This window comes from Haliotis asinina, chromosome 15 (genome assembly GCF_037392515.1).
Source record: "Haliotis asinina isolate JCU_RB_2024 chromosome 15, JCU_Hal_asi_v2, whole genome shotgun sequence".
NCBI lineage: Eukaryota > Metazoa > Mollusca > Gastropoda > Lepetellida > Haliotidae > Haliotis > Haliotis asinina.
Window position 1 is genome coordinate 50936952 of NC_090294.1, and position 27270 is coordinate 50964221.

The 27270-nt window shown below is 38.7% G+C and overlaps 1 protein-coding gene and 1 long non-coding RNA gene across 4 annotated transcripts in view; one reads left to right on the forward strand and one right to left on the reverse strand.

The window, feature by feature from the left end:
• The window catches only part of LOC137265498 (alpha-1,6-mannosyl-glycoprotein 2-beta-N-acetylglucosaminyltransferase-like), an 83821-nt gene that overhangs the window by 38610 nt on the left and 17941 nt on the right, over positions 1 to 27270 (reverse strand). The window contains exon 1 of one of the 3 annotated variants that reach the window (XM_067800914.1): positions 18461 to 18523. The exons of the other annotated variants lie outside the window; for them this stretch is intronic. The gene's annotated coding sequence lies outside the window, so the exon portion shown is untranslated. Of the gene's footprint in view, positions 1 to 18460; positions 18524 to 27270 lie in introns of those variants that run through there. 3 annotated transcript variants of the gene reach the window in all.
• LOC137265499 (uncharacterized) lies at positions 18625 to 20715 on the forward strand. The gene is made up of 2 exons (XR_010954934.1): positions 18625 to 18714; positions 19065 to 20715. It is a non-coding gene; the product is annotated as an uncharacterized lncRNA (long non-coding RNA).

Consider the following 27270-nt stretch of genomic DNA (forward strand, 5'->3'; position numbering starts at 1 on the left):
ATTCAAACGGTCACAGAAAAGTCCAAATATTTTCGGTAAAAATTCCAATCAAGTAACAATAAGTTATCACTGAGTTTGCTGCCTGCTTTATGTTATCATATGCAATTCAACTACCATAACAATTAATGTGATGATAATGATACACAATAATATAACAGTATCAACAATAATATATAAGTATCTGAGACCCCAATTTTTTATGTAACAATCGACATGCTAAGAAATGAGGGTCAATATGCTTTTTGTTATCATTTGCAATTCAGCTACAATTAATGTGATGATAATGAGGGTCAATATGCTAAGATACTACAACTATCAGTAGTGAATTGTCAGGGTCATCATGCTAAGATACTACAGCCATCACAAGAGATGTAAGGGTCAACATGCTACAATATTACAGTTATCATTAGAGATGATGCCAATATGCTACAATTTGAGATGTAAGGGTCAATATGCTAATATAGTACAGCCATCATTTGAGATGTCAGGGCCAACAAACTTTAGCTACTACAGCCATCAACTGAAATGTAAGCACCAATATGCTAAGATACTACAACCATCATCTGAAATGTAAGCACCAATGTGCTAAGATACTACAGCCGTCATTAGAGATGCAAGGGTCAATATGCTAAGATACTACACTCATCATTAGAGATGCAAGGGTCAACATGCTAAGATACTACAGCATCATTCACAATTTCTTACACTGAGGTACAGCAGCAACAACCTCAGCAACACTTAACCATCCTAAACATCCAACAATGACTTCATTCTCTTGAGATATATCCTGATAATTAAGCTCATTTCTTGACTCTACCTGATTGTGACGTGTTTTATATCTGTGGTATTCCTCACTGACCACCCAAAACCTGAACCATGTGCTCCAGAAGGTCTTCTCCAACCTGTTATCTGTCTTCCTGTGTTTCTCCAGATGTTATTCCACACCACCCACCTTATCTCCCATCTTCCTGTGATGCTAATTGATGTTATCCCATACTTGTTATCAGATGGTGGATGTACTTCCCTGCCTGAGGGGGAGCCTGTAGCTAGAAACTTGTTAAGCTGTGTGATGATCTTCATCTGTTGGTGCTCCCTTTGATGACACACTGTCCTCATTCTTGCTCAACATACGGCCTTGAGACAAATGTTATCAAAAGATATCCTTCACACAACAAATACTTGCGCACTTTGTAATAGGATCGCGTCACAAAGCAGGTACTGAAAGCCAGGCTCATTGCAAAAAATGGATATTAAAATATGGACACAGCAATAGTGATATTGATGTTTCCTTGTCCAAGTCACCATATGTGAGAACGTCACTTAACAGACATTTTAGTGCACTTACATCAACACTTTTGCATAATGATGCATTGTATAAAATCTCACTGTCTCGATGACACAAACTCAAAAGCATTATGATGTATCATTTAATAGTTCGAGCTTAAAGTTAAGAAAAGGAAATCTTAATGAAGGCAAACATTTCTACACTAATATGGAGATAAGGTTTTCAGAAAGTGAGTGACATGTCCCTCATCATAGCCTTTAGTTGGACTAGCACGCAGGCAATACAGCAGAATCTGAACACATGCATGCACACATTCTGATCCAACACTGAATCTGATCCAACACGCCACAATCTGAACCAGTGCAGTAGAATCTGAACCAATGCAGTAAAATTGCACCTAACACAGTGAAATTCGAATCAGCAGATCAGATAATCCAGTGATTGATTTTTTTAGCAATGGCGCTCACATGGTGGAACAATGATACAGCGTGAACTAAATTACTGAGCCTGACCACCATATCCATTGGCCCAATGAAAAAAATGTGGTTCCGTAATAGCTCTTTAACATTTAGGGTAAGTAGGTCAGAACATTTTCTTTGTTTTTTTGACATTTTCCTCTGAAGTAAAGTGCAAACTAATAACACACTTATCAATGTTTGATTGTATATGACCAATGTCCGTTGATGCCGGGGAAAGACATTGATATATGAATGCTTATTTTATTCATAAAACTTGAAAAATTAGGGCAGTACCAAAATTCAAAAGTTAGTTGGGTAACTGGAACCACAACATTTTTTTAGGCCTCAAGATGCGTGCAATAGGTTCTATGGACTAACCCTGACCAGGAATCTCCACCTAGACAGTTAAGTATATGAGAGTGAACAACCTCCTGAAGCACCAGCATCTTCAACATTACTAACACCACAACAAAATGGAATATCGTAAAACCTCAAGTTATCATAATGTTTCATTTTCTCTTCTCATCCACATGAAGCTGAAACAGGGCGTCTGGTCCATCAACCTTAAAAGTAACATAACCATCTACCTCAAGCTGAAGTTTTGGAGGGAAGTGGACACGTAAAATCAGAACAATCTTATGGTTTGGGATTCAACACCTTGATAAAAAGAGATCAAAGTTGGCATGATTTGTTCAAAGCATCGAAAATGAAAATTCAAAATGGCTACATGACACTCACCCCTGATGCCCCAATGTGAACAAACACTATATATGGGGCTTGTGTCTTCATGTACTTTTTACAATGAACTTTGACTCATGCTCTGATAAGCAACAACAATCAGGAAATCAGATGAGCATGCAAAATCTTCACGTCAGCATAATAAAAAATAAATGATACACACATAGCTAGTAACTGGAGCCTGACATGTAGGATGGTGAGAGGACTTTGTTACCCCAGTGCTAGGGAGCCAAGATTCAACCACTGCAGTATCACAAGCTATTATTCTTATAAATACCTGAATACTAAACACTGGGATGGCAACAGGTGAAAGGCATTTCTCCTGAAAATCAGCTGGTCTAGAGGCTGCTGGCCCCCAACAGGGTTCAGGATCATTTGATCTGCATTGGAAAATGGAAAAATTGCCATGCCTGTAAACAAGTTACATTCATATTGCAAGTTTCAAATAGGCCGTTTATTCAGTTCAAGAAGTGACCTAACGAAAGTTGTGTTGCTGCTCTGTCCATTTGGTTAAGTGTACTGACCAAGAATGGATCAAACAGCAGAACTGTACTGACTGATTGTACTGCAGTTATATTCCTCACACAGGCAAAATGAGTGTCTCCCACTATGATATTGCTAAAATGTTACTAAAGGCAGAATAAGACCTTACTCACTCAGTTCTGGTTCAGACTGTGAGACTGTGAAGAGATTCTATATTAATATCTCCATTAAACTTGAAACTGCCCTTGGACACAGAATAGTTACGATGTCCAAGGACCACATGAAGGCTCAAATCAATGTCTTCTCATCCTAACACATCTAAGGGACACAGATCTGTAGCAATTTGCTGAATCCCACAACAACATATATTATTGTTATGAATAAACAAAACATGAAATCTAGGCTGTAGTTTCAGCTGTTGTGGTTTTGTTTTAAGAGCTCTTTGTTTTAAACATTAATTGAACACTGATCAGAGCAATTTGTCAGTTTCAGTAAATGTGGGGAACTGATTTAGAAGGTCAGGATACTAAGATACAGAAAACAAATATCAACACTGCAAATTTGCATCAAGGTTGCATTATAGTGTATTCATGAAACACAACCAGCTAATGTCCAGCTGTTAGTACCTATGAAACTTTCATGAAAGATATGGATTATTCAGCTTAAAGATTCTAGAGTAAATGAGAACTGACTCTGAGATACTCACACTATTAGAAACCAGAATACAAAGTTACAAAAATACCATTCAGTTGCGAATAAAAGAATATTTGTTTTCAAACTGGTATTACAAATTTAAATTTAACCACACCATCTACATAGTGTCAAACATCACTATAACCTTGAGTTTGTGAATCAATGGCAGCAGCTGCCCACTAGGCTTCAATAACATCCAACAAACGTACATTGAACTTGGACAACGTACTGTGACTGTGTGTCCCCGTCCACCCAGATGTGTATATATCCCTTTTTAGGATAAGAAAGCCACAATAAACTCAGTGTGCCTAGAGGCAGCAGGAATTCTATATTCCCAAGGGAGTTGAGATTGATAATATGAAGTGCCTTAGGGTGAATGAGGGAAAAACATACCAGTACCTTGAGCAATCTCTAGTTGTGTAGATATGAGTGCAACACAAATATCCTATAATAATATACTGCATACAAATAAAATATAAAAACAAGCACTAAGGGAGAATTTTGTTAATTGTTTTGAAATCAAAAATAAAATAGCTCTGTTTCATACTCTTCAAAAAACAGTAGGGGAAACTGAACTTTGAAAAAAATCCACTGATGAACATTACAATGACATTCATCCTGTGTAGGCTGCATCATTTCACGTTATCAAAACACACAAACACAATGCAAGGGAATCATCGCAGCACATTTTTATGGGAACCTCCTACATGCTCATGGGGTGTCATTTTGAATTTAAGATTTTTTCAGGCAGGTCGATAAATCTTACATCTGTGCATTGTCAAGAATTTCAGGGTCAAATCACACACAACTGACTGAAAACTGTAAACCTGAAATTGTCATGTCATACACCCATCACCTAACATTAGGGGGACAACTGAACAAACAGCTTTGCTTTGAATGAAATCCATGTGGTAACGCATTCTCAAAACATCCATTATTATTGTATCAACATTGATTCAGTCCCATATATCTCCCAGTTCCCCTACTTCTTATGAAGAGTACAGACTAAGGTATTAGTTTCCATGAATGAACAAACAAAACCATAACTCGTTCTGTTTTTAAAATGTTGAGATGCATGGTTGTTAGCTCTTTGCATTGATAAGTAGAAGACATTCAGCCCATCATGGAACCTGACAACCCAGCCTTTGCCATGCAGGGTTAATATAAACATTCTTCAATGGCATTTTGAGTGAAATTAATAATCTACATTGCATGCAAAGAATTAGCTCTTGCACTGGATGAGTCCAGGAAATGTGGCATCAAGGCATGCAGTTCACTAGTTTTAACAATATATTTTTCTTACACTGCTCAGAAAATATACACCACAGGTGCTCAATTTTGTGAAGTAACTGAAGATTGCAATATGTTGCAGGTGGCATCTGTGAAGGCTATAGGCTGCAGCTGTGAGATCAAATATGCTGCAGCTGTGAGATCAAATGAGGCATGGACATCTAGATGAGCAGAGGCTCAATACGGAGCTAGTCTATACTGCTCACATGTGATATACACTGGATTGTAATTAAAGCTACAAGTCACTGCTTAATGAAACAAAATCACCTGTGGTTACATATGGTAATACTTACCTTTGGGAAAGCAAGCGAGCAAGTTTAGTTTTACGCAACACTCAGCCTATATTCCACCTACATGGCCTGAAAATAAAGCTAGGACCAGACCATCCAGTGATTAACAGCATGAGCATCGATATGCACAATTAGGAACCAAGCCAACGAGTCTGACCACCGAATCCTGTTAGTGGCCTTTGAAGGCCAAGCCTAACCCGGACATTCATGGTTCTGTAGAATAGAAAATAACTTATGTGAAGTCGTTTTTTCACATTGTAGTGTCATCATGACTTTCATGATCTTACTGAATTGTGTCCACAAAGAGTTTGTAATGCTATAACATTCAATAAACCATATAGTTACAACAGGTTGTAACGCTACGAATGCTTTGTGGTTCAGGACGCTGAATTTTCCAAGACGCCAGTTTCAGAATCAAAGTATCATGGTATTTGCCACAAAGACAAAACAAGACTGATCTTATCACTGACATGTGACTTACAACAGTTACGCTTAATTGGCTTGGAACATGTGAAACAGAGCAGCTAGAGTTGACACAAGAAGAGATGATCACATGACAAGTCATCTTTCAAGTCTGTAAGTTCTCTAAGAGTAATTTATGTTACTTATATTTGGTCTCCACATACTCTCTGCTTTCCTCTGATCAAAGGAACTTCAAATGAATTCAATACTATTCACACTTTGTGAGCAATCTGCATGATATGTACAAATTGTAAACACAACCATCAGTTGTAACAGATCAAAGGAACATGTTCATTCTCCACTAACTGTACAATGACGCTTCCTTGACTGTCATGTCACACTGCTGTTTGAAGACATAACAGTGAAACACTGCCCAGTATCCATCTTGCTTTACCACTGCTTTAACACGGGTTTGTAAGATAAAAACAGTAAAGTGTCACTCGCTATTAATGCTACAGTTAAGTGTCTTGTGAGCACTCACTATAAATGCTACAGTTAACTGTCTTGTGAGCACTCCCTATAAATGTTACAGTAACTGTCTTGTGAGCACTCACTCACTCTAAATGCTACAGTTAAGTGTCAAATGTGAAAAACAAATTTCACTGATGTATGCAAGTTACATTATTCTCTTGATCTTGAACTATCTGTACTTAACTTTAACTCCACATACCCGTACTGCTGTTGAATTTTAGTGATAGCTCCGACATCTATGTTAATTAAGACTTGTTTTTCAAGTCCTGTCTCCCCCTTGCATAAATCTGCTTTAGCCCGAGGCTGTACAAGGTGAACTCGCATGAACAGAGTTGTAAAACGCTGGATGACCCTTGTCAGAGGCATATAGCACCTTACGCATGCGACATAATCTTGAACTGCTAACATATCACCTGGAGATAGGACTGGAGAGCTTACAGAGGCAGGCATGGGTAAACGGGCAGATGATCTGTGCAGGGTGTACTTCAGAAGTTCTGGGAAGTTTTAGTGTGAGGGACTTTACTGTAGCACAGCTATCCTTATTGTAGACAGGCATGGTCACACAGGGGAGAATGTCTGGACAGATCTGGTCCTCAACTACCCATGCTTGTCCAAGGAGGCGACTAATGGGATCATGTGGTAAGGGTCCTTTGCTTGGTTGATGCCAGTCACCACAACAGCTTGCATAGACAGATGCGCAAGATGTCTATCACTGGAGTACGTGGCACACATTTGTGTAGATGGAATGTGTTTGAGTGTGGCATTAAACAACAAAACAAGCACACAAATTTGATGCTTCAGTGAATGTTGGGTCCGTAGCATGCCAGTATTCTGTAGTATGTTGGGCTGGCCTGAGCAACTAAGGTAAGACAAGCATAGATTCAGCTGTGTTACATTGGCATGGCCTGAATAACTGAGGTAAGACATGCATAGATTCAGCTGTGTAATGTACAACTGCGGTAAGACACGTTTAGATTCAGATTTCCTTCACACAAAATGAAACAGACATCAATACATAGATTTACTCTGTTTAAACACATGACACCTGTGCATCTGTTGATATTCCATAGATTAATTATTTGGAGAAAGATGTTTTGCATAGATTAATGCGTGATTTTTGTGGGGCAAGGATTAGTGTTTTTGTTGGTATTGTTAAAATCAGAATGACTTCACACATTTGAGGCAAAATCTCCCCAGTGAATTGCACTCTAACTCAAAAACAAATAATCGCACATGACTCAAACTAACGCCAAACGAAACAGGAAAAACACAGCAAGTCTGCAGAATTTTGTTATAATTTCTGTCAACCATAATATATCATTTCCTTTTACCACAACAAAACCAAAACTTTATGAAATCATTAAAATAAAAAAAGAGCACCTGTGTGCACAATTGACAAGTATCTGAAATCACAAGGTCATGATGTCTTATGCTTACCAATGCAATTTGAACCTGACTGAACTGATCTGGGGTATCATCAAATCTGACATTGCCCACAATAACATATTAATATTTAAAATGACACACATTCAAAATCTAGTCCACGAATCCATGGCTAACATTTCACAAGACACATGGAGACAATCAGTTGAGAAAGTTGAAAATGCTGTGGAGCATCAGTAGTGGCTTCAAAGCGGTTCACAACAGGAGACTGTCAGTCCTGTTATCATATGAGTGCACTCTGATGACTGACAGCAGCGACTCCATGTCCGATTCAAAAGCACAGTGTGTTGACTTTTGTTACCATCCCCTATTGATAAAATCAACATCGCACATGTCTCTCGCTTACCTGGCTGTTACCTCAGCTGTTGCTACACCCAAGTCACAAATCTTGCAGCATCGAATGAAAATAATGACGGTTTGTTAAACAACTTTTATATTTTGTTGACAAATATTATAACAAATTGTTGGTGTGTTTTTTCCTATTCACTTTGGCGCTAGTTTGAGTAATTTATGATTATTTGTTTTTGAGTTAGTGTGCAATTCAACCCGTGAAGGTCCTGGGGTAGAATAGGCCTTCAGCAACCCATGCTTGCCACAAAAGGCGACTATGCTTGTCGTAAGAGGCGGCTAACGGGATCGGGTGGTCAGGCTCCCTGACTTGGTTGACACACGTCATCGATTCCCCATTGCGCAGTTCGATGCTCATGTTGTTGGTCACTGGATTGTCTGGCCCAGACTCGATTATTTACAGACCGCCGCCATATAGCTGGAATATTGCTGAGTGCGGCGTAAAACTAAACTCACTCACTCACTCACTAGTGTAAAATTCATTAGGGACATTTAGACTCAAATAGACTGTATTATCACTTTGGGGTACACCAGATACGGGCTTTACACACTGTTCCCATGTGGGGAATCAAACATAGGCCTTCAGAATGACGAACAAACAATTTAACCATTAGGCTACCGCACCGCCCTAGAGACAGCTGGAATGCTCACATACACTTACTCAGTTGCTAGTGATTAAACCAGCATGGCAGCAGTAGCCTAGTGGTTCAAGTATTCTCCTTCTCACACAAAAGAGTGAGTGAGTGAGTTTAGTTTGACGCCGCACTCATCAACATTCCAGCTATATGGCGGCGGTCTGTAAATAATCGAGTTTGTACCAGACAATCCAGTGATCAACAACATGAGCATCGATCTGCGCAACTGGGAACTCAGATGACATGTGTCAACCAATTCAGAGAGTCTGACCACCTGATCCCGTTAGTCGCCTGGGTTTGATTCCCCACATGGGTACAATGTGTAAAGCTCATACATGGTGTCCCCTGCTATGATATAGCTGGAATTTTGCTAAAAGAGGCATAAAACAAAACTCATCCACTACTTTCACTCAATCACAATCATTCATGTTGTTACTCACAGACTACAGTACTGTAAGCCAGGTACAGCTCCTGCAGTATGTTAAGCCCACTGATGTTGATGCACCTCGCTTATCTCCGCCATGTGAATACCAACACCCAACCTTCATGTCAACAACACACAGTGACAACCACCCACCACAATTAATCCCAGTCCCAAAACCTCTGCCTGTTTTCCTTTCTAATTTTCTGTCAATCCCTAACTCCCACGTGAGGCATGTGCTACACCAACAACTGACTATTTTCACAGTAAGTATACATGGAAGAAAAACAACATAAAGTCAACAAATGTGGTCTTCAAAGTCCACAGTTTTTAAACTTGCATTGGGTTGTGTTTTCCACAAGCATCAGTTAATCACTGTCAACTCTGCATAAACTCATCAAACCAATAAAAAATAAGTAAAAAGCAAATGTGTGTCCCAGAGCTCTCCTCCATCAAGTTTTTCATTCAGAGTCTCCCTGTCATGTTTTGTCTCGCTAATCCGATTAGCTTGCCTCTACTACTAAATTATGCACAGCATGATGGCAAGGAGAATCAATCATGAAGAAAACTCCCATCTTCACTGGGCAGTCTGTACACCTTCAAACATTTCAAAATTACATGAGTGAGATCGGTTTTACACTGTTGACAGCAATATTCCAGCAAATAACATGGCGGGGGCACCAAAAGTGGGCTTCACACATAATGATCCATGTGGGGAATGGAAACCTGGGTCTTCAGGATGATGAGCAAACGCCTTAACCATAAGGCTACCCAATCACTCCCCCTTAATTACACTGAGAATTTGATGATCTTCAATACATATTCTGAGGCTGATAGACTCCCGTAGTCCTGGACAACAAAATGGAGGTCCAAGACACTTAAATATTGTTATTAATGCAGTTATTGTGTTGTGTATCATGATCATCACATAAATCTTTACCATAATTATATTGCAAATGATACCATAACCCCGCTCATAGCAAACTCAGTGATAACATATTGTTACTTCAGTGGAACTTTTATAAAAAGTATTTAGACTTTTTCTGTGTCTGTGGATGGCTAATACATTTCATTGTTGCTTCCATTGTCAATTTTTATGCGTACAGGACGCTGCAATTTGCGTCCTGTAAATCCCTGCTTCCAGAATGACCAACAGGATCCCCTCATGAATTATGCCTCATAACATTTAAATGCGGTGTAGTTGAATAGTGGTCATAGTGTTTGACTTGTCATGCAGAAGACCAAGGTTCGATTACCCACATGTGTAAATGTGTGCTGCCCAATAGTTTATGGGCGTTAACTATATTCCCCTCAAATGTATCCCTTCTAAATGCTATTAAAAGGTGCTGCCTCACGTAGAACACAGGCAACCTGTAGCGCAAATGAAGATGTGCAACAGAAAGAAACTGACCAGTCTTCATGGATGTGAGCAAAGCAAGCAAAGGTTGGCAACATACTTCCCTTGCTTCAGTTCTAAAAATATTTTTCATGTCAAAATAAAATATTGCCACTATCAAAGGTGTACACCCATTTCTTCACTGGCTTGTGTTCTCATATTTCTAACCCCATGGTTAATAATTACTCACCTTGAATATATTTTATTCAACATTTTTAGCGCAACTGGTGGCATATCAGATCAGTCTCCCTCCTAGTTTCCAGTTCAAATTGAGTGACAAAAACAGGTAGGTATTATATTTGTTGAATTACGTATCTGGCATATTGAATACTTCTGGAGTTACCTCCCCTGCTTCATTCGCCCACTGTGCCAGAATTTTTTGTGATCATAAAGGTTACAAAAACTCTAACAATAACAATGACAGATAAGAAAAATAAACTCAAACAGGTTCATGGTAAAATTAGGCAATATGGTACTTCTTTTTTAATTTCTGCATATTCTTGCAGATTAACTCCATTTGACTAGAAGTTGGTAGGTGGATTTGAGGCGAAGAACAGTCTGAATACCAAATATGGCGCTTGAAATACTGAATAAAATATATTTCATATGAATAATTATTAGACATGGGGTTGGAAAAATGACAGCACAACCAAGTGAAGAAATGGCAGTGTACCTTTCATGTCATGGTGGTGATATAATATTTTGAAATGGGTAAATATCATCTCCCCTCTGCATGGTCTCTTCTCTATACTTAAGGCCTGACCAATACTATTTCTTGTTTTATGGATCTGCGGGTCCTATATTTTCAAGAATAAGAAAAAAAAAAATGTCCCCCAAAATTAAAACCCTAATGTTAGTGTGATATACATGAAATATCCGTGAGATCAGTGTGAAACCTAAACTCTCGCAACTTATTTTCAGTTGAACTAAACAAACCAAAAGAGTTAACATGTTGGATTTTGCTTTGACTGGTGATATTCTTAAAAAAAATTCCATTCCTGCTTTAAGGTTGTTTGAGGATGAACATCTGTAACACAACAAATATAACTGGTCTGGTGTAATCAAAATGTGTGTTGGTGGGGACAGCAGTTACAACATGTACTACACATTTGCTTTGCAGAATTATGGAATAGTTTAAGAAACTACGTGAGCATTTGAGAGCTGGGGTTGTTAGATCTAAAAAATTTTGGCTGTTCAACTGAAGATTTCCCAGCCACCATCTGACTCAGCTGATGATGTATCTTCACTTCTACTTACATCAAGTGTCTGATAACTGGAGGCGGAAGAAGAAAAACACACCAAAGTTGACATCTTCTCTGCAAGGTTGCTGGTACGCACATTCTATTTCGAGAAGGTCATCTTCTGCCTAAGTGCAGTGTCATCAAAAGCTGCATTGACCCTTTATGGTCAGTCCAGATTAGCTCAGTTGGGTTTTCAGGTTTGAACTTACTTGTCAAAGGGTGTGAAGTGAGATGAAATGGAGTATAACATTGCACTTATGAATGTTTCGCTCATTTCACGACATGCGTGTGTATGGGTATGGTCTTATACTGCAAGCTTAATGAGATACCATACCACAGGTGAGCATGAATGCCACACTCAGACACAATATACTGACTCTGAGCCTACCAGTTCTTGTTGTACCCATTAATGCCGAGTGCCAGGCAGGGACCAACAAGTACCATATTTTAAAGGTCACATGCAACCATAAAATCAAACATAATTAAAACACAGCTATCACTTATTCATGATATACAAAATGCACAGCTGATTAAGAATAACAAATTAACAAAATCATAAGCATATAAGTCAAAAGTGCAATATTTAGTACTTGGGTTTAACTCCCTTGAAATGAAGCAGACATGATACTGAACCCAGTCAGAGCAGTGGGTGTGCACTCAAGTGTAATGCAGCTTTTTCATTGGCCACTGGTTCATTTGCCGATATGCATAGTCGGTTCTTTGTTTATGTCTTATAAACCTGATAGATGTAGTGCATTGCATACTGTCATAAGTAGACAGAAAGGCAGACATATAAATGTCAATAAACCAGACACTGACTTTCCTCTGTGATGGAGTCTGCTTATCACAACCAATATGGGGGTTTTTTTTGTGTACAAAATTATCAGTGACACTATTTCCATAGTGAGAATAATGATTTTTCTTATTGATGATACGTGCGATTATTCAGTCTTGTTAGCCAGCATTTTACATGTCCAGACGCCATGTCTTGTATCCTGGCTGTCACAGGCTGTGGCCATGTTAAGCAATGTATGGGAGCAGTGTTATCTACACCAACAGGGATTCAAACATTCACCACATGTATTTTCAATGTTTTGGGTTCCATGTGCTACAGGCTAAAAGATCATCTGCCTCATTAAATCCCAATCCCAGTTATTTTTGGACAATATTTCTCTGTTCAGGGCAGGCTACACATAGTAAGCATTAACTCTGCTTGATCAGGGCAAGAGGAGTAGTGGCTAATAGTGTAGCCCTAAATGTGGATAAAAAGAAAGCAATGAGGAAGTTTAACAACAAAGCCAAACTATGACTACTACAATTATGAGACAGTTGTACGGACAAATACTGCAGAACAAATGGATAATGTTTGTTTAGGGCCAGTGGGACAAGTGTGATGTCCCTTATGCTGGATACCCATAACAGTAGGATTGCCTCCTGGGCAATACTGAGGTCTTCAGACTTCCCACCATGGCTAACTTCACTTGAAGAATTTCATTGGATGCCAGCTGGATCGGCCATTACAGTGTCTTTGAGATTAATTTGGCACTGATTCAACGCTGCTGACACAAACACAATATTCACAAACTGCAGAAAAGCAAACAGGAAGGCAGAGTCAAACTTTCCCCCATGGACCCCATGCACTCTTTTACTTATACTGTTTCTTTGGATGACAAATGGAGCATCCATTACAGTGTTTTTCATAGTCTACAGATACCGAGGGGGTAACATTCAGTGCTGATACAGTGTGACTCAGCTGAAAAGAAACTCAAGTTCTAATTAGACTGTGTCATCACAGTGTTACAAACAGAAATTTCTTTGTCAGTGGGGGAATGGGAACATGTTACTAGAACTTGAGATGATTCTTGCTGGAAATGTGACAAACTGTAACGTTTGTGTCGCAATAGTGACGTAAGTATTGATTTTCACATAACCATAATGTGAAGCAAAAATGGTCCCCATTCGCCTATCTACAGTTTGATGCCTTGAAATCCATTGTGTTTTTGAAGAGTTACAACATTTTTATTAACCATATGAAAACGCCTCTTGGAAAAATTGACCACATGTCAAGGGGCGAAAACTCCAAACCTACTCAAGATATCAACAAGTCTTGAACAAATTAAACTTTCCAGGGTATGGGCTTTACAACAGCATTTCAAACAGGATTGTGCTATATGCCATTCTGGAGAAGATGATTTTTAAAAACAGGCATTGTCAAAACATGAAAAGTTTCAGTTATTTTTTTTACTAATTCACCGGCCGCCCATCTTTCACTGTGTGTTGAATCAATGAGGAATGCCGTTGTCTACTCTGGGTGAAAATTTGGTCAGTTTATCTCTTATAGTTTTGGAGATATTCAAGGTGAAAGATTTTCACATTTTGGGTTATCTGCCCTTACCGGAAGCAGGATGTCTGGATTTTTTGGATGCATTTTAGCATACAGGCTATAATCGATGAAATTTAATCAAAATTGCCACAGTGGTTAGTTCAGGAGAGCTGGTACAAAATCGGTACAAATAATAAGAATACTAATATTCGGACAATAACAGTACGTCTTCTAGACTTTGGTCTAAAGACCTAATGACAGTTAATGACACTCTCAGGATGTGTAGTGTTCTCTAAGGTCACAAGGTTACAAAGAAAGTGGATCGAGTCAATGTGACTGTCATCTTTTGATTAATACACATTAAATGAAACAGTGGTTAAGATTTGCCCTTTCATGGATTTGAAAACATGCATCAAGTAGAGTCTGTTTTTGACTAAGTAGTTATGGTTTGCAAGATTTTTCTGCGGCAACTGAAAGTAAATATTCAATCACGATTCAATGTGAGATGGTCAGAAACCTTGGAAGTAGAATAACACACACTCTGTAAAAATTACTCAACATAATAATTTCATGTGATTACATCTTGAATTGTTGCTCTCAGCGTCCATCACAAGTTTATCTGGTCCAATAAAAACACCTCATGATATAGTTGGACTAGTGCCAGATGTAACAACAAACAAGAACCATTTAAACCCCTTACGTAACGGTACACACAGAGTCCCTGCTGGGTGCAGATTGTTACGTAATCCTATATCACTGTTGCCTTCCGGGCACGTTTGCTCTAATCCCACCTACCACAACTCTCAAGGTTAATCTTCTCTCAGACTACTGTTAACTTTATTAACCATTTCTACTGTGACCCTCCTTAATCCTTTCTACTGTGAGGACAGTCAGCTGACATGCTGTGAGACTGCTGGAATACTCTCATAAAACTTGCTCTCACTTCATCAGGTGGCGGTCAGTAGCCTTATGGTTAAAACCTTGGCTTGTCTTGCTGGAGACCTGGGTTGATTTCCCACATAGGTACAATGTGTGGAGTCCATTTCAGCTGTTTCCTGCCATGATGTTGCTAGAATATTACTAAAAGTGGTATAAAACTATTCACTCACTCACCGTTGTAACCCTTCTTAACCCTTCCATTTTGACCTCAGTTAACCCTTTTCATTCTGACCTTCCTGAACTATTTCTATTCTGATTCTCCTTAAGTTAACCATTTGTGACCTTCCTTAAAGGTCACAAGCAACCCAAAAATCAAACACTTTCATGCGACTTAATATGCATTGCTGATTAAGAAAAATCAAATAAACAAAATTTTATGCTTATAATTGCAAATCAACAGTGCAATATTTTCTACTTGGGTTTACCTCCCTTGTAATGAAGCAGCTGCGATACCGCACTCATATGTAGACGGTTGATGCGCTACATCCCGATGTCAAATTTTCAAGATTAGACTCATACTGACAAAAAACATTATTGACTATAGCCTGTTCGACTCCCCTCACCGCCATCTTTAATGATATTTATACCGTTTCATGATGCTATGGTTGCCGTTTTTGGATGCTGTGACTGCCGTTTTGTGCGCTCGGCGACCGTTCTCGGGCACTGTTGCAGCTGATACGCGAGTTTTGTTTCCATTTCAAACAATTAGTTTTCTATTACAGGGGGATTGTTTCGGTTTTAGAGGATCTTGTGGCAGTGTCCCGTGATTATTATTCTGTTTTGGTGGATATGAGTTCAGTTTTGAAGTATATGAGTTCAGTTTTGAAGTATATGAGTTCAGTTTTGGAGTATATGAGTTCAGTTTTGAAGTATATGAGTTCAGTTTTGGAGTATATGAGTTCAGTTTTGAAGTATATGAGTTCAGTTTTGATGATTTGTTCACCATTAGTATGGTAGGCTTGCTTAAGTGAACCCTTTCACTGTGACCCAGTAGTCTCCAATGTCACAGTACATATCTAAGCAACACATACAGGATGTTTTCTCTCCATACAACATCTTAAAAATTTTTGTTTTCCTGTTATACTTCCTCCTCATCTTATCACGACTCATACACCTGAACTTTTTATCATCGTGCACACACTGAGCAACCCATCCAAGACATCCAACCTTGGATTAGACAGTTCACAGTATACAAATAATACACTTGCAATGGCTATAATATTTCTGAGTTCCTGGGATTCAAACCCTGGACCTCCTGACCCTAACTCGGATGCCTTGTCCACCTGATTAAAGAGGTAAACCCCTGTCAGCAAGCTGACAAGGTATGGATGCAATCTGTGCAATGGCTCCACGCCTTACTACAAAGTATTACAAATAAACATCACTGCATTAAAAATGAATTCAGTATTGCAGTCTGTAGCATCTAATTATGACATACAGAACACTGAAAAACAAACTCATCATTTTTCCAACTCATTATTGCGAGGACTATAGATGACATAATGTATTCATCAAGCCCTAATATTTACTGATTATACTGACTGACCCTGCTGATGAGGTTTATTACACACTGTTACTGTAATGTGTTTCCACTATCCAGGAATAATACAAGTATAAAAAGTTCTTCATTTAGTTTACTTTAAAACCGAAGTTTTGTGAGTGAAGTTTCTTTCTTTAATTAATTACTTTTCTTGGGTGGGCAAGTGAAATAAATGCTAGTTCATGTTTGCCCCCATGGCCGCTAACAAAGCATCTACAGACTCACTGAGATCAACACAAACCATGACCAGTTCTGTGGAAAGTATTTTCTTCTTAGGAAATGCAGAACCACTAAAGAGACTGTGAATCGTCATTTGAGGTGTGAAATACCTCAACATCTAACAGTAAGGCATGATGTGGGTATTATTAACCACTGTTATGAGTACATGTTAAGGAGAGTTTCACAGCGTTTAGCTGTATTGACAGTATCGGGAAGGTGATAAGTGCACTGAAGCCTCATATAAACACTGCGGTCCTGTTTACTTACGACTGTAACAACATCACATGATCTGAATACCAATCAACATAATGTCACACATATACTGAACAGCACAAGAAATGCAATGTTTTTGGGTCAAGTTTTTAAATATAGAACATAAACAAGAATGTTTAATGTTATGAGATTTAATTTTGTCGAAACCTGCCTTTTCTTTGCCTTTCAATACAGCTACAAGTACAACAGTCTTGGTTATACACATGCTACTGAAAACTTTATGTAGGTGTTTTAATTACTGGTAACTGGACATAACAGAGAATGCATAAACAAGACACACTATACGGAGCCCTCACCCATGAATGTCTGATACTGGTTTGTGACATTATCTGTGATGCATGTATTCTGCCCCCTAGCTCATGCATGAAATTCTAATGTTGCACCACGTTCCCTCATGAAGAGAGAAAAGGTAAAAGTCCCTTGATTCAATCACTGGCAGAGCAGTCCATGTGGACTTCAGGACCTTCTATAAAATGGGGCAGAAAGTTTATAGTAATAAACTGGAAAATAAAATATATGTACAAATGTGTCACCAGAGACTGACATGATTTGATTTTAATAAAGTCTCCCCATTAAATATATTTCATTTTTTGTGTTCTTGTCTGCTGTAATTGGTGAACTTAATTCTGGTTTTCAGAGAACAATGGTTGACAAAATCACAGAACCACCATGATGTAATATATCATGGCCAACTGGTCACTTTGATGGATACCTGATTCAGTGCCTTTAACATGTTTAACGTCCAGTGAAGCGGGTAATATTCTGCAGTTAGACCAAAACCTCCAACTTGTAATAGTTGTATGTCTGAATTTGGGTAGCTAGTCTGAAAATCTGTTTTTATTCATATGCTACAAAAAAAAAACAACTGCATCTTTCATAGTCTGTTCTGATATGTTTAGACAAATGAGAACTAAGAACTTGGCATGCTAGCCTGGGATCTATACTAACTTCCATTTTCACTGCTATATTAAAACTTCACAGTGAGTTCATCCTGAACTTCTAAAATCTGTCAGGATATATAGTGTAACTTATTATATAACAATACATTATAGAAACATTACAAAGTTGTTCATGTTACTGTATTCAACAAATTCTTTGAAAACTTAAAATGCTGGTATCATCCTCCCACCTCTCCCAACAGCCTGCCGCCATAGACATCAACTGTTCCATGTTAATATGTATGTTTACTTCAAATGACAGCCATAGAATACTGGTGTTGCAAAATCATTAAAATTATTACTTTCAGCAAGTATTGCATAAATATAATGTCAATTACATCATTCTAAACATTTCACTCTGCATAAGTGATTTTTTAAGAAGTCAGATGGATGCATATTCTGAAAAATTAGAAAGTTATGAACATCCTTCTCACCATGAAAATGAATTGAAAACGTCAAGAGAGAAGCAATGCTTGAAATAATCTTAAAACATTTGGAAGCATTTAATGTTGAAGACTCCCTAAACTTCACTCACAAAACTTCGGTTTTAAATAGAAAAAAAACCATGACTTACTCGCTAGACCATGTCAATTCAGAGAAACAGTTGAAGACTTGCTGGTGAAGCGTGATGCTTGACTGACACAATCACATCAACGTTCACCGCTGCCCATTAGGTAGTATTCCACCCAGTAACAAACAAGGTGGTGGTGGTGGAGATGTGGCCATTACATGCAGTCAGCTCACATAAGGAGGAAGTGAGTTTGTACTGCTGTGATGTGCAGACTTTCTGCGTGTTCGCTGGTGATTAACAAACTGTGATCCCACACGGTGAGTATAAACCGTATAACCTGCCTTGTGTAACACACACACAAGCTGCTGTATAAATCCATGAACAAATAGCTCAGTCCTGATCACAATAGAGACTGGCTCTTATGCAATTACTGCAAGGACCATACACAACCAAATAGATGAGAACCAGCTATGTTTAACATGGATAGTGAATATGGATGTCATATGGATGAAACACTTGAGCCATATACCTGGCATTCACTGAAATTTCTCAATTCAACCAATCTTTTTATTTGCCATCTCTGACTTGATATCTATGCTTCAGTACACCTATTCATTAACTCATGCTTCAGTATCACTCCCATAATAACAAACTCTCATCTTTTCAGCCCGAGGTTACTTTCAACAAACAGTGATGTGCATTGTGAGGTTGCCTTCCAGCAACAGTAAAACACATCAGCGTGAAGTTGCCTTCCAGCAAACAGTGAAACACATCAGTCTAAGGTTGCCTTCCAGTAGCAGTGAAACACATCAGTCTAAGGTTGCCTTCCAGTAGCAGTGAAACACATCAGTTCAAGGTTGCCTTCCAGTAGCAGTGAAACACATCAGTCTAAGGTTGCCTTCCAGTAGCAGTGAAACACATCAGTTCAAGGTTGCCTTCCAGTAGCAGTGAAACACATCAGTCTAAGGTTGCCTTCCAGTAGCAGTGAAACACATCAGTCCAAGGTTGCCTTCCAGCAGTGATGCAATTCAGTCAGAGGCAATGCCTTCCAGAAGTAGTGATGCAAATCAGTCCAAATTTGCTTTCCACATGCCGTACAGACATAGTATAAGTACAGGAGGGCCCCAGTGTGACCACTTAATACACAGTGGTAAATACACATTGGTTCAGTCATTCCAAAATCCATAAATGCATCCAGAGGGATTTCAAGAGGATGTCATTTACATCAACTTTTACCCATGCAGGACATAATGTTTAACATTAGGAAAAGCAAGGACATCTGTATGCTGGTTGGACTCGAAGCTAGTCGTGATAGCTGAAAGCTTGCACTTAAGAGTCTGACTGGCTACATGCTTAAACTGCTTGATGAAGCTTTATGATGCTAATCACGAAGAGACAATAGCAGTGTCGTTCTGTGTCGCTTCATAAATTAGTCTAATTATCTGGATAACAGAATATCTACAAACTACAGCTGGTGTTACTGGTTTATGGAAATGTTATCAGAGACATAATCCTGCTGATAATATGGCGAATGTATTGGTGGCAAGATGAACGTGCACAATACTCACATTAGCCATCAGGAAACAGTGCCGAGCAAAACAAAAACACCACCTTCACTTTCAGGGAAAGAAACCTTTTAAATTTTCATAAGACCACAGGACAAGCGCATGGACAATAATTAGTGGTCCTGTCTGTACTCCACAGGTCCAAAATAAAAATAACTCAGATATGTGGAAGGTATTAATATATCGAAGATATTGTTCACATGATCGATTCAGTGTATTGTTTCAGTTAAAGATCAGGTTTCAAACTGTTATCACCTTTAGTTCGAATTACCAGTTCCCAACAGATCAATGCTCATGAGTGCTTAAGAAAATCAACATACATGAAACCGGATATCATCCACAAATTCATATCTCTACTTATTATTGACCTTACATGCCAAAATAAGCCCCAGGTTAAAAGGACCATGAGGGATGCTTTTTGAAAAACACATGAGAGAACAGTCTTCCCATGTTTAAGGAAATAAACATTTTGCTGTACGAGTGTACTTTATGTAAATGCTATTATCAATATTATCATGTGTGCTTTTCTTATAATACACATCAAATACAGATATCATGTTGACACTTGGTTACTGTTGCTATGTACTTATATATATTTGGAGACTTAGTCTCGTCAGGTCAGAGTTAGCACTGTATGATGATACCTTTATCGATGATATCTTTATCGCTAGGACCAAACAGGCCTTGAATGAATTGTGATGATACCTTTATTGTTAGGACCAAACAGGTCTTGAATAAAGTGTGATGATACCTGGAGATTTGTCAGAAGGTATACTCTGGAAACATTGAGGATGACAATAGTGTATCGGATGTTAATTTTGGATTGAGAACGGTTGGATGGGTTCCACTTTGATGTTGATCAACCACATATCATGACAAGTGAAGTGCTCTGGAAGAAGTCTTCATAATGAATGAGTGAGTAAGTTTTACGCCGCACTCAGCAATATTCCAGCCATATGGCAGCGGTCTGTAATAATCGAGCCTGGATCAGACAATCCAGTGATCAACAGCATGCGCATCGATCTACGCAACTGGCCTTCATAATAGAAACAACATGTTGACCGACAACTGACAGATAACTATGGCGTTGCATTACTGCATTTAAAACATTTCTCATTTCAGTGTGCTGTCGACAGACGCTGAGACATTGTGGATAACAATTGATGTCACTCTTACCACATTCACTCACTCCCTCATCTGTTTGTCGTAAATCAGGTAGAAGGGCTCATGTCTCAAATACAGTGATGTTTCATCAGACTGGATGACAATGATCCCAGTGAGTGAGTGAGTGAGTGAGTGAGTAAGTGAGTAGTCATATGCCCTTTTCACCATTCCCCTAATATTATGACGACTGACACCAGATATGTCCTTCACACTTGTACCCATTAGAAGAATCAAACCAGGGTCTTCATGTGACTGTTCCCAGTGACCTAATATGGTTTTAATAACAAATAACCGACTATGAGTATTATGCAAAGTTTTAGTTTTTTGTAATTATGTAAATTCAAGACCTGCCCTGAAATATTTCCAGTTTCCTCTAGTCAGTATCGACAGCTGCAGATTGTACTACCAATGACTGGGAAGGAAAGTGAAACTGCAGATGTAAAGATCACTTCCTGCCTTTTGAATTTCATCAAGTTGCATCTACAACAGTACAACACTGGATGTCACAGGTACTGAATCATCGCAGTTACTAGTCAGTCAGAAGAACTACATGTCACCTAGTTGTCATGGTTACGTCATGTAGATTCATAGATCAGACACTACGTCCTGTGATGGATGAGAAAACAATGCAGTGCATGAGTGCCAGGAAATGATATGGTGTGTAAGAGCGCCATGAAATCATATGCTGTAGCTGTGCAAGAGTGCCAGGAAATGATATGCTGTGTAAGAGTGCCAGGAAATAATATGCTGTGTAAGAGTGCCAGGAAATGATATGCTGTGTAAGAGTGCCAGGAAATGATATGCTGTAGCTGTGTAAGAGTGCCAGGAAATAATATGCTGTGTAAGAGGGCCAGGAAATGATATGCTGTGTAAGAGTGCCAGGAAATGATATGCTGTGGCTGTGTAAGAGTGCCAGGAAATGATATGCTCTGGCTGTGTAAGAGTGCCAGGAAATAATATGCTGTGTAAGAGTGCCATGAAATATATGCTGTGGCTGTGCAAGAGTGCCAGGAAATGATATGCTGTGTAAGAGTGTCAGGAAATAATATGCTGTGTAAGAGTGCCAGGAAATAATATGCTGTGTAAGAGTGCCAGGAAATAATATGCTGTGTAAGAGTGCCAGGAAATAATATGCTGTGTAAGAGTGTCAGGAAATAATATGCTGTGTAAGAGTGCCAGGAAATGATATGCTGTGTAAGAGTGCCAGGAAATAATATGCTGTGTAAGAGGGCCAGGAAATGATATGCTGTGTAAGAGTGCCAGGAAATGATATGCTGTGTAAGAGTGCCAGGAAATTATATGCTGTGTAAGAGTGCCAGGAAATGATATGCTGTGGCTGTGTAAGAGTGCCAGGAAATGATGTGCTCTGGCTGTGTAAGAGTGCCAGGAAATAATATGCTGTGTAAGAGCCCCATGAAATCATATGCTGTGGCTGTGCAAGAGCGCCAGGAAATGATATGCTGTGTAAGAGTGCCAGGAAATAATATGCTGTGTAAGAGTGCCAGGAAATGATATGCTGTGTAAGAGGGCCAGGAAATGATATGCTGCGTAAGACTGCCAGGAAATGATATGCTGTGGCTGTGTAAGAGTGCCAGGAAATGATATGCTGTGGCTGTGTAAGAGTGCCAGGAAATAATATGCTGTGTAAGAGAGCCAGGAAATGATATGCTGTGAAAGAATGCTGTGAAATGATACGCAGTGTAAGAGTGCCTGTAAATGATATGCTGTGTAAGAGTGCCAGAAAATGATATGCTGTGTAAGAGTGCCAGGAAAAGATGTGCTGACATCCAATGATTGAGAAAAAAACAAAGCACCTTTGAGCAGCTGAACACGATATTAGCACTATAACAAATTGTCATACAATGGATAGTGTTCTCGGCAGGATAAGCCAGCAGACATTTTCTGTATCTGCTGGGGTCATGTTCAGATATCGATGCATATTAGAGAGGTCATATGCTAAGTTAAGGGACTACCTCCACAGTGTAAACAAAGAAGAGTTAAAGAGAATAAACATTAAAAGAGTGTTTGTTGTTCTAAAGGTTAATGCGGTTATTGAACTTCCACATGAGTTAGTTGTTACTTTTCAAAGGTAAGCAAAGATTTGTTGACAACAATACGCTTTTCAACAACATAAAAGCTTACTGGGAACTAGATGACATAATGCAGTCAAATGAGTGATCAGTAGAATATTGCGTCAACGAGCTTGTGACTAAACATATTACTACGCATATATTTGTGACATCATAGATATGCGGGCACATCCCACGAAGTTTAGCTCTATGATCTATGGCAAATGAAATTGAATTTATTTAAACAATAAAGTAAGAATGACACTGTACGATAAATAGGTTATGACACTGGTGTGTTTTGGGATGGTTAATATCCTGCAAAGGAATAAGCACAATGTATTTAGAGCGCCTAGGCTTGTTAAATACAATGTTTATTCCTAATACAGGATATTAATCATTCCTAAACTCACTCGTGTGATAACCTATATTTACATGTAGGAGTGCTAAGAATCTACTACTTCAAAACATAGAACAAACATAGAACAAACACTGAAGAAATACATTATTATTACAGTCTTAACATTCTGTAACTCTCAATTCCAGGAAACCATTTTTGATGGCACTTCTCTCAAGATTTTGAAATATCGATATACTAGTGAAGAAACTGGTGTCTGAATGCAGTTTTACACCACCTTCAGTATTACTCCAATTATCGCCTTTTGTGTTGCGAACAGTCTCAGCCAGTGGAGTTCACACATCTCTCCACCCTTCATCTCACATGTTGGAGTCTATATATTATAACAGCATGAATTCCCAAAATGAGAAGAAATGAATGATCAAGTAAAGGTAACAGCTGCTACAGCCCTGTAGAAGTGACTCTACTGATAACAGGTCCATCAATGAACAGGTGGAGGCTTCAATGTTGAAATACCATGCTAAAATGGTTCTGAAAATGATTAAATTACCAGATATTTCAATAAATACTTAAGGCTCTTAGCCCTATTCCCGGCGAGCAATGATATTTCCTTGATCAAACTAGTTTGTCGAAGAACAGTTATTCAATATGTAGAAATAAACATACAGCAGATATTCTTTAAATTAGAAACACAAATTTCCCTGAAATTTTTGTACAGTACCAAACATTTTGGGGTATGTGATTAAGATTACCCACAATAGTTCAATAATACATGGCCTACCAACTCCTTCCACCATCAACTTTGCAAGCAATACCCTGCAGAGAACACAGATCCTGCTAGGCATAAGCGAGGTTATTCTCTGTGACTTGAAACACTTCATCCCGCCTGGATTGTCATTTGCATATCCATCACTGGATTGAATGTTGCACACTCAGTCTCAGTTTATTACATCATGTTCACAGTGTTCACGAATAGTGTCTGACCCTCTGACAAATCCTGTAGATTTGCCAACGGTCAGAGAGAAGTCCCCTACCTGCTGGCCCCAGTGTCTGACAGAATATATCACAATAACTTTGTCTGAAGTTGTTATTTGTGGCATGTGACACTTGTTCACCGTGTATAAATTTATGTTTATAATGTTTGCCCTTGTATAATGTTAATAATTTCAGTGCCAATTATGAGCAATGTTAAATCTGAAATGTGTGTTTAATTTTATTCTTTGGGTCCTGTGAATTTTCAGTGGGTCAGACAGACATCTGAAACTTACAGGACCCAAGTCCTGTTACTTTGAAACACCATTCATGAACACTGCTGTTCAGTGACGGGTAATATACACAGATGCATTGACATCACACAGCTGTAACAAAGTTGACTGGTTCTGTCAGTTTCATGCAGTAAGTGAGTGCATGCAAAGTGAAATATTCGGGACTATTACCAGTTCTCTCCTATTAAGTTTAAATCCTCTGATTCATCTGGAACTAGTGAAACATACAAGGAACTATTTTCTGTACATGAGTTCACAGATTTAATGTGTTACAGGTGCAAGCTCTTAACATCCCTCACACTTCCTGCTGTGAGGAAAACGGAACTGACACTGGATGCTTGTGTTGTAACAGTATTTAGTCTCTGTTTAGTCATGTTGACATTATGCAACACTGTGGAATGAAAAAGCATGTTACCATAGTAACATTGTTACACAAAATTTGGAAAAATCCAGCAGTTTCAATCCTAGATAAAAATTTAGCACCCTGCCTCTTATCACCTTGAAAACAATATACTTTGGCACATAGCCGTGGAAATGCAGGACACGTCAGAAGTAGTATTAATTACTGTCATACAAAATGGCCTATCTGTCATTTCCTGCACTAAACACTACTCAAGTACTCAAACATTCAATCTAAGCACAAATGCATCAAATTAATGATTGAGTGAGTGAGGTTTGTGATTAAAGTTTGTTGAAATAGTACTGATCACGAACAACTTGATGCTAACCAGATTCACTTATAACCCTCCCAATAATCTGGAGTCCATCATGACATTCACACATAACCGTTCCACCGATCTTGGATCCATCTAGAGATTCACATATCTCCCATCGGCTTTCCAATGATTTTAAGTCCATCGTGAGATTCACACATCACCCATCATCACCGAGTGCAGCACCTCTAAAACTAAACACATTTCTGTTCCTGTTGAATGACTGGAGTTAGCGAACAGTCCATTCAGTGACTACCAGAGACCAAACCCTGACCTACTGCACGACATGACCCATCCATGAATACCTATGCAGAAATATTATCTGTGCACCAGTGTGATATGGTTGTTGTGCTATTACGCTGAGATACAGATAACCACCCACCAGAGGAGATAAACGTGCACAGACATTTATGAACACTTACACTTGTCAGAATCACACACGCTATACTCACGCATGTTTCATTTACACAATGTACACACGTCAGCTACACTTTGTGCAAACACAAATGATAGGTACATGTGTCAAACCCATCTGACAATTAGCTGTCTTGGCCAGAAGGGCAGCACAGTGGTTAAAGCTATCACTTGTCACAAGGAAAGTCTGGTTCTATGCCCATTAACCTTAAACATACTGATCATGTTGACCTTATTGACAAATAGGACCAGGCATAGTGACCCTTCCATCCTCTACATATTCTGTTGGAATATATACCATTAAACAAGTAATGAATATTGAATTTACAAGATTGATTACATGCAAATGATGAAGCCAAGGAGGGAAACAGATGATGAAGAGAAATTTAGGGAAAATGTGACAATGTATTCCAATCCTTCGGAAATGTTTCATCTGTATGGATATACATTACTTTTTCTCATATGCACTGGCATTGGCTGGTGGTATGCACGAAAAATGGAATATGTATTTTTTTTAGTGATGCATATACCAGGCAGCGTATCCCAGTGATCTCACTTGAAACAATGGTATGTAATCATTGAACAAAATTAAACTCCATGTTCATTGTTTATTCTAGACCATGCCCGTGCACAATAACATCTAACATTGCACACTGTAGTGCATAGGCGGGTCATGTTGGCGCATCCGTAATGTAAATCTGAAACTCATCACGGGTTTGTTTTTGCTTGGCAACTCAAGCAAAAATCAAAGGCGTCTTTTCTTGTTGACATCACCTAGCTTGCAAGTTTAAAAAAGAAGTTAACTCATGTAGGTGTCAACAAGTAGTGCATGACTGAAAAGTTTCACAGCCCACGATATTTTCTAAAAGACCCACATAACTGATTACCAGTGGGCCAAGGGGTTACTTTGTAGAAATGCTTGAATGAACACTGCATGCCATTCTCGATATCTCCTGGGTATACCTCCACTATACCCTGGATGCATCTAGGACTCAGCCTGATGAATTTATTACTTCCTTTGGCTGTCTTTTTATCCAATCAGATGTCTACACTTGGAAGTTGAGCATACCAATCACAACACAATTTGCTTTTTAAATTATCTAACCAATTAAACTTTGCAACACAAATGACAGAGAGGTACTCTGAAAAAGGTAGAAGGAGTTCTTGCATATTTAAAAAAATTTCGAACCTGTCAATTTCTTTGTATGATTTGCCCAGATTTCGCTCATGTATCCAGGGATACTTGAGATTTATCGAAATGTATACCCTGGCGATATAGAGGATGACTGCATGCTTACTTTTCAGAAAATGAAAATGGAAAATACTTC